The sequence below is a fragment of the Scomber scombrus genome, chromosome 15 (assembly GCF_963691925.1).
Source record: "Scomber scombrus chromosome 15, fScoSco1.1, whole genome shotgun sequence".
In the NCBI taxonomy this organism is placed as follows: Eukaryota; Metazoa; Chordata; class Actinopteri; order Scombriformes; family Scombridae; genus Scomber; species Scomber scombrus.
In genome coordinates this window covers 9,191,599-9,199,842 of record NC_084984.1, presented here as the reverse complement: position 1 = coordinate 9,199,842, position 8,244 = coordinate 9,191,599, and the positions used below count along the sequence as shown (strand labels likewise).

Genomic DNA, 8,244 nt, shown 5'->3' with positions numbered 1-8,244 from the left:
ACTACACTGACAATGAATAAATACTTAATACAAACCCACTTCAAATAATCAAAACTATCTCTGTAGACTTAAATAAACTCAGTTTGGAGAAGCAGAGACAAGCACCACCAACAAAAAGTGTTTAGAAAGGTCCATCATAAAAAAAACAAAAAAAAAACCCAGCCTTTTCTGATGGGAGATCCCCCAATACTGTATGCAATACAATGACTAGGATAAATATGTCTTAGAATCAGACTTTGATTAATCCAAACTATCTCTTTAGGAGCAACATTTCATTTGACTCAAACAGCACTTTACCTGCCGTTCAGCAAACAAGGCTGGCCACCTGTCTTTCACTTGTTCCACAAGGGGTTCATCCTCAACAATTTCTTTCCTCCGTAAGGGGAACGTGTTACTCATCATCTCACCAATTTGGTTCCAATCAACCTTTCTTTTCTTCATCTCGCTGACCATGGTAGATCTCTCTGTCTCAAGGTCACTTTGGGCTTTCCCTTCTGGAAAATCTGGCAGGAAGTTCACTTCTGACTTTCTGGCCCTCTTTAGTCTTTTTGAACTTGTTGATCCAGAGGTACGTGCGTTCACTCTGAGCTCGGAGCAACCAGCCACTCGCATTTTCTGCCGGAAATTTCCCATTTTGAACTTTAAACTAAACTTCCAGCAATACCACCCACCAACAGACCCTGGTTCCTTCAGACAAGGATGCTTGTTGATGAGAGCTTGGGCCACATGATCATAGTCCTCACGTGATGGGTAGGGATTGTGAGCATATATGGCTTCTGCTAACTTGTCTAAGATGTCCGATTTCATGTCTTTTGAAATGTCAAGAAGGCTCCCATGTCTATGGAAGGCATCATTCCCTTGCCTCAGTTTCAACTCAACATCAAAAGAAAAAGCAGGAATGACGAATGGTTGAGGCAGCTGACGAGTTTGGGTACCATGGGGGCTATCCTCGAGGGAAGATGACAGGCTTGCCGTGTCTAGAGTTGAGTCTGTGTTGTATTCAGAAGACTTGGTGTGCACTTTCAAAGTTGCTTTATCTTTATGAAGCTCCGACATGCTACTTAAATTGCACAGTTCATTGTCGAACTCGGGGTCCTGATACTGAATCACAAGGTCGCCCTCCAGTCCCAGTTTGGTCTTCAGGATTGAGCAGAAGTCATGAACAGTCTCCGGCAAGGTGTCAATGGTAACCTTTCTTATGTCATTTTCGCTCAAGATGATGCGCAGCAGCATGATGAAACTGAAATGAAAATAAAATCCACAGAAATTACATAATTCCACAATTAGTTTGAGTGTGGTCACATTAATAGAATTCAAAATATGATCAGGTCTTTGAAGTGTCTGTTATTTATTTGTGCATTGAAGTATCATTCTGAACTCATACTTGTTAATATGTGCACTGAAATTAAAAGGGGTACTGGTCAGGTAGGCAGTGTGCCTCAGGTGTATATCATTCCATGAATATCACTTTGGCCCCACGACGGACATTTTTGTCCAATGAGGGAAATTTTAAATCATTTTTTGGCCATAACTTTCACTGAAAAACTTGCCACTATTTCTAGATATTTTAAAAGCTTTTCTAGATATATATTTTATTTTACTTTTTTGGGGATAAAGTTTGCCCTAAAGAAAAATATTGTTTTCTTAAATCTTACCACTTATTCTTGATTTAAAAAAAAAAACTTTTTTCCTTGATTTTTTTTAAACTTTTATTTTATAATAGCCTAATTCTCTACAAAAGAAAAGACTCACACTCTGCTTCTTGCTTGGCATCCCCATTTAATGAATCACTGACGTTTCAAGTCACAAAACGAAACGTCAGCCACCATTAAATGGTGATGCCAAGCAAGAAGCAGAGGGCGGCCTTTTCTTTCAGACTGCAAGCCACATTAAACTCTGCACCTGCAACACAAGACATGGATGTGCAAATATCCTCTTCAAAAAAATAACCTAATTCTCTCCACTTTTCTAGATTTTCTTCTTTTTTCAAGAAATTTCTCTACAATATTTCCAAAAATGCTTGCCATTCATGCCTATTTTGAATGTACAAAAAAGTTTGTAAATTCAGTCTCAGAAAAAAAAAGTGTATTTCTGGTGAAAAGTGTTTTCAAGGTTTTGTCCAGTGGGGGTCCCATGGTCTACTTTGTGATTGATTTAGGGGTCACTGATGTAAAAAGGTTTGAGAACCACTGGTTTAAAGGATGGACGATGAAGTGGGGCCAAAGGGCTAATTACTGAATTGTAATAAACTACTATAACATACCTTTATCTGCCTATGTGGTGGCTCAGCAGAAACATCTGTGAATAAGTCTGAGGATATTTGGAAGCTTGAGTTTGTGTGCGTAAGTGTGTTAATGAGTGGTGTGTGTTCTAACCAACCTGAGAGAGGCCTACACAAGCAGACAGATCTTAAGTGGACTTGTGACTGCTGGTTTTCTTCAGTTCGATGGAGTTGATCTTGGACAGGATGAACTAGCACCGTCTTGTACTCTGTTGTTGACGTCTGACTGAAACACACACACGACAGAAGCTATGAGCTGATGCTCCAAACTTTAACTTTGAAAAAAATAGAAATTACATTTTTAACAAACTGAAAAACATGTGTGCAAAAGTGGGGGGCTTAAGAGCTTTAAAAAAAACAACAACAATACCTTAATGTACAAGAAATCCCTGAAACCACGAGTCAGCCTTGCACAGTGTATGCTGACAACGGGGATGTAAGTGGTTCAGCTACCGTCAGTTGAGCAGGGTCTCTCTTGCAGACTTGAACCGTCTTGTACTCTGTCGTTGACGTCTGACAACACACACACACACGACAGAAGCTATGAGCTGATGCTCCAAACTTTAACTGTGAAAAAAATACAAGTGACATTTTTAACAAACTGAAAACCATGTGTGCAAAAGTGGGGGGCTTAAGAGCTTAAAAAAACAATACCTTAATGTACAGGAAATGCCTTCGGTGAAACCAGAAGTCGGCCGTGCACGGTGTATGCTGACAATGGGATGTAGTGGTTCAGGTCTTCAGGTTCGGCTACCGTCAGTTGAGTAGGGTCTCTCTTGCAGACTTCGTAACATCGTAGGTGCTCCAGATACCAAGCTGAGAAAGGTTCCAGAAGAAAAAATAGCTTGTTGCATACAAGCAACACATGTATAATCTTACAAAAATCAGGAAGGCCACTTGTGCTTCCAACTGACAAGAACATTCCCTTGGTGTATCTTGTCCCGTGAATGTATGCGGTTGTGGCCAGAGATACACTGCTCAGAGTTCTACATTTCTTCTCAATCACTTGTTTGACAGAGGGGGCCAGAATGTCCAGGGAAATATTTGATACTCCTTTTAATTCCACTGTTGGTTTAAACAGGTTGGGCGTGTCCAGGTAGTATGCCAACATAAGTTCATGTCTGAGGGACAGAGTCAATAGAATGTTTTTGAAATTATTGACATCACGAACCACTTTTTTGAAGAAACTATGTTTCGCTTCGAATCGTAACGTCCAGAACTCTACCAGTGGTCCAAAGCAGCGGATCAAATGAGTGTAGTGTTCAATAAAATGATGTTTAGGTTTCAGTTGCAGTCCTGGAAACACAGTCAGTAATAGTTTTCTGTGCTCACTTATTTTGGCATCAAGATAACACAAGCTTTCATCTGTAAAACTGGAGGATGCCAAAAGTTCCACAATGTCTTTAAGTTCCAGAATTACAGCCCATGCATCATCATTTTCAGGAACAACATCCCCTATGAACAGAGGCAGCAACCTCAAAAGGGTCCAATTTTCATGGCCGTTGCCTCCTATAGTTTTACTTTTAAGTACTTTTTCTGGAATTCTCTGTGGACGGTTAACACTGTCAGAAAATTTGTAGGGGAAGCGCTGTATGACAGTGTTCAAATAGTCCAATGTAAAGTACTTCTGTTGAATTAATTTTTTCAAACACAAACAGAGTTCAAAAGGTACAACACCTTCTAACAGGTCATGTAAGAAGTCAGGAGGAAAACCTTTTATACAATGAAAGTAAGATAATTTGTTCAATACACAGTCTCTTTTCACTCCGTCAACACTTTTCAAGCACTCATTCTCCTTCAGCCTGGAAATACTCTCATTGTAGGACTCATTTGTTCTCAACAAAAATGACTTACTTTGCACAGAACAACTCTGAATATCACTACGACTGGCTAAACAAAAACGACAAAACTTGTCAACATTAAAGGACTCCTGAAAACCAGCAAATGAATGTGCTCCCAAATTATCAGATGATACATATAACACTGTTCCCTTTAGACTGGTTCCCAATAAATCCTGAATTCACCGAGTGAAAGTTTTACCTCCGAAGAAACATGCAGTCGACGATGCCCTCCAACTTGCGTCCAAAATGGAGGAAGGGAGGAAAGGAGCACATGTTCACCTGCTCGCAGCTGCATTCCCACAATGCATTTCAAGAAAAGCGTGATGACGCAGGCGTTTTTATCTCCAAAGTCAAGTTGACTTACATTTCTAATTCAGTTGGGCCTGGATTTTCAAATTGGCATTTATTTTGTAGTTGAGACGTTTTTAACTAATAATTTCATGTTATTATAACAACCTCAGTAATCGTGTGTCCTAATGACATAGAATAATATGTTAAGATAACAAACAGACAAAATCACAATTTACAGTGTAGATAGTAACGACCAGAAAAAAAAAAGATATATACATCACACCTGGGCAAAGAGTACTTAAAGTTTAATCAAGCCAGTACAGTGTACTGGTGCAGAACATCACACCTCTGTCTTTTACCCGACTGAGCAGAGTGAGGGAAATGAAATCAGCAGGCTGGGATGTGGGCTGTCTGTAATCAGGTTTCACAGCCCTTCCCTATCGACTGCTGGGTCAAGATCATATAAGCATGCTGCTATGTCTGCCCACCATCCTGCCTCTCTCTCTCTCTCTCTCTCTCTCTCTCTCTCTCTCTCTCTCTCTCTCTCTCTCTCTCTCTCTCTCTCTCTCTCTCTCTCTCACTCTCAATTTTAGTTCCTATGTTTCTCTCACTGGTCTGCTGCTCTGTTATTTCTCTTTGAATGTGCCACTCAGTGAAAATAATTCAGTTTGGGTTCAGTCGGAGAGTGAATAAGATGCAATATGAAATATTTTAGCTCACATTTCATTATGACTAATGAGAGACTAAAGTGCCACTTTACTTTATGATTATTGTGTTATGAACACAGTACTGTAGTTTTTGCTATTAACAAATGGATTCCTGATGATACCTTGAATTACATGTATGCACAATTTCAGTGAGAGGGTCATTTGCCCAGAAAGAGGCAATTTCCTTGTACATTTATATAATTCTCAACCTCAAAACAATTAATTTCCATTGTAAATGACACTCACCAACAACAATAGTAAGTATGTGTGATAATATACCTATTGTGGTATTGTGTGTTTGCAGGGCGGGATTTTATAGTGCACAGGAGATGACATAGAGTCAGCAGGTAATGAGCCTTGATGAAACTTAATAGCAGTATTGTGAGATAGGGAGCGCTCCATTTCACTGTGATGGAAGAGCCTGTCTCTTAAAGATCCATTTGTGTCTCAACCAAGGTCAGCATTTTGTCTTTAATGAGAATAATCTCATGGAGGTGCAGTAAATACCAGAGCTGCCACCCATACTTGAATATACAGGAATATTAATAAAATATATTAATGCCACTCCAAATGGACACTGACAAATGGCGACAAATCAGATTTGCAGAGCAAGTTTTGCAGTGTTACAAGACTGACCTCAGGAGATATCACCTACCATTTGCTCCAAATGCTTACAGTCTGCTTTACAAGCAACCTCATGTAGGCATGTGAATATTACTGAGTCAGACATAGCGTGACATTGTTAAGAGTGCTGTGAAACCTCTTATGTGTGCATGATTGGACATACAGAGCAAGTAGATGGTACATTTACATTAATTGACAATAAACAATACAATGTGTCATACAGTTTAAACTCACAGCAGGGTGCTGCAGAGAGTCATCTCAGGAAATGATGTGTTATGATAGGCACCACTGTAATTCAGAAGCATGTTTGAATTCATTTCTTTGCTGTCATGATGGTAAAAAGTTACACAGTAGAAACCTATACGTGACTCTAACACTAAAATTAATATGCATTATTATTAATATATTAATATTGTGTCACATATTTTATCCCAAGTAATAAAGACATATCTAACTTCTGTGAACTGTCTTCAACAACACTTCATTAACTGTACATATGTTCTGCAGAAGGAAAAAGGAGAGGGGATATAGATTGTATTTTAAAAAGATCAATCATTCTTTACTATTGTATTCTTTTCCAAAACAACTAAATGTATTATTCTGTGAAGATTGGTAGCAGACAAATAAATAGTCAGCCTTACCAATGATTCACTGTGAATCAAGGTCACCTGTGACATGTGAGAATGAGGTTGGAGAAGAGACTCTGACCCCATTTGCTGCTGTTCATTTTCATCTTACTAGCTGCCGGCTGGGAGGGAGGTTTTGAACCACAGAACATGGAGCATGAGCTAATATAAATGCAACAATTCACTAGTGAGTAACTCATACCATTTCACACCAAGAAGTCCAATGTATAGAAGACTGTGACATTCAAAATGGGTTGTTTGTCAGTGCCTTTCAAAAGGACCCATACAGTATAAACATGTTTTCATCTGTCACTCCTAATGTAAGGGTGTGGTGAGGTTTATTAAACTAATACCATATTCAGTGGTAGAGAAAAAATGTTGTAATTCTTGTGGTTATGGGAAATTTAACTCCACATTTGCAACACTGTAAGATCACATTACACTACTACCTTGTTTGGTACTGAACATTTAAAGAAAAGACTGTTATTTTTCTGGACAGAGGTCAAAAATGAAACAGGGCCCTGTCATCAACTATCAAAGTACAGAAATGATTAGAGATGATGGGTGAAAATGAACAAACCAGTCTTTCTGAATGACCCTTTTTAGTGTGCAGTATGTACCGGGTCAGCCTGTCAAACATACGAGTTTGACAGTGCTAATCCCTAAATTTTCCGCCTCATACTACCAACTCCCCTCTCGCTATTATCATAAGTGTTGCCTTCTACAATAATACAGTCACTTAAAACATGAAGAGCAGGATAAGCAATAAATGAGGGGGAAACCTTGTTTTCTACAAGGACGTCAATGAGTGACTCAATTCAAGACAGCCTGACCACTCAAAATATACCCTTCAATTAGGGATGGGAATCAAGAACCGATTCCAGTTTCAAACTGGTTCCAATCGGACCAATAAGCAGACTCGATAATGGTATTGGTATCAATAAAATCTTATCACTTCCCACCCCTGCCTACAATAACATATAATTTAGCAGAAGTCAAACAATCAGTTGGTATAAAACAATGTGGTACCCCTCCAGCATACATCACAACCTACATTAACACCACACACACTAGTTCTCAGCAATTTAACCCTGTAAATGGCCCCAGTCTTTTCTTTTCTTCTATTAGCATTAGCATTCAAGGTTCAATTAATATGGGCTCAGAATGTTCATTAATTTGATCCAAGTCTGTTTATCTAGCATTGTGAGGATTGAATAGTTGTTTATCCTCTCTCAATCTCAAACAAATCAGTTACTTTGAATTGACTCTGTTAATATAATTATTTGTTTGCGTCAAATGATGTCATGGATGCTGAACTCCAGCATGGCTAAATTTTTGGTTTCTTCGGCTGACTGGTTCGCAAATTAGTACCGAAATGGTTAAAATCTTGACAAGCGTGTCATGACTAGTGACCCAGCTTTTGTGAATAAACAGAACCTTTCCCGGGGGCTATGTTTATACCGCCGTCTTCCAGACAGAGAGTAATCAACTTAGGCAAACAAGGATTCGGTTCCTGGAATAAACTTTTAATGATTTCTCACCTCTGAAAATTATTGCCTTGTCAATCAGATATAGCTCCCTGAATCTGCTTGTTTTTATTCAATAAACCTTACAAAAGTCTGACAAAAGGTCTCTATATGCTATGCATGGTATAGGCTCCATTCCATAAAAAGGGCTGCTTCTGAGATAGTCATCCCCAGTACTTGAGCATGTGTATTTATTTACTCTGCCTTAGTGAAACAACACAACCACAGTTTACCTTATAATGAACAACTGTTGGATGTCACTTAAAAAAGCACTTCATCTAAAGTGTTTTTATGGAGGGAGGAGGACAAATATTACTAAAGTATTATTGTAGAGAAGGATGATTTATT

General features: G+C 38.9%; 1 long non-coding RNA gene across 1 annotated transcript; it reads right to left on the bottom strand.

The window, feature by feature from the left end:
- Positions 1 to 2,451: 2,451 nt before the first annotated feature.
- LOC133995421 (uncharacterized) lies at positions 2,452 to 4,279 on the bottom strand. Its single transcript, XR_009927150.1, has 3 exons — positions 2,936 to 4,279; positions 2,652 to 2,794; positions 2,452 to 2,507 (listed from the first exon to the last, which is right to left on the bottom strand). It is a non-coding gene; the product is annotated as an uncharacterized LOC133995421 (long non-coding RNA).
- Positions 4,280 to 8,244: the final 3,965 nt, after the last annotated feature.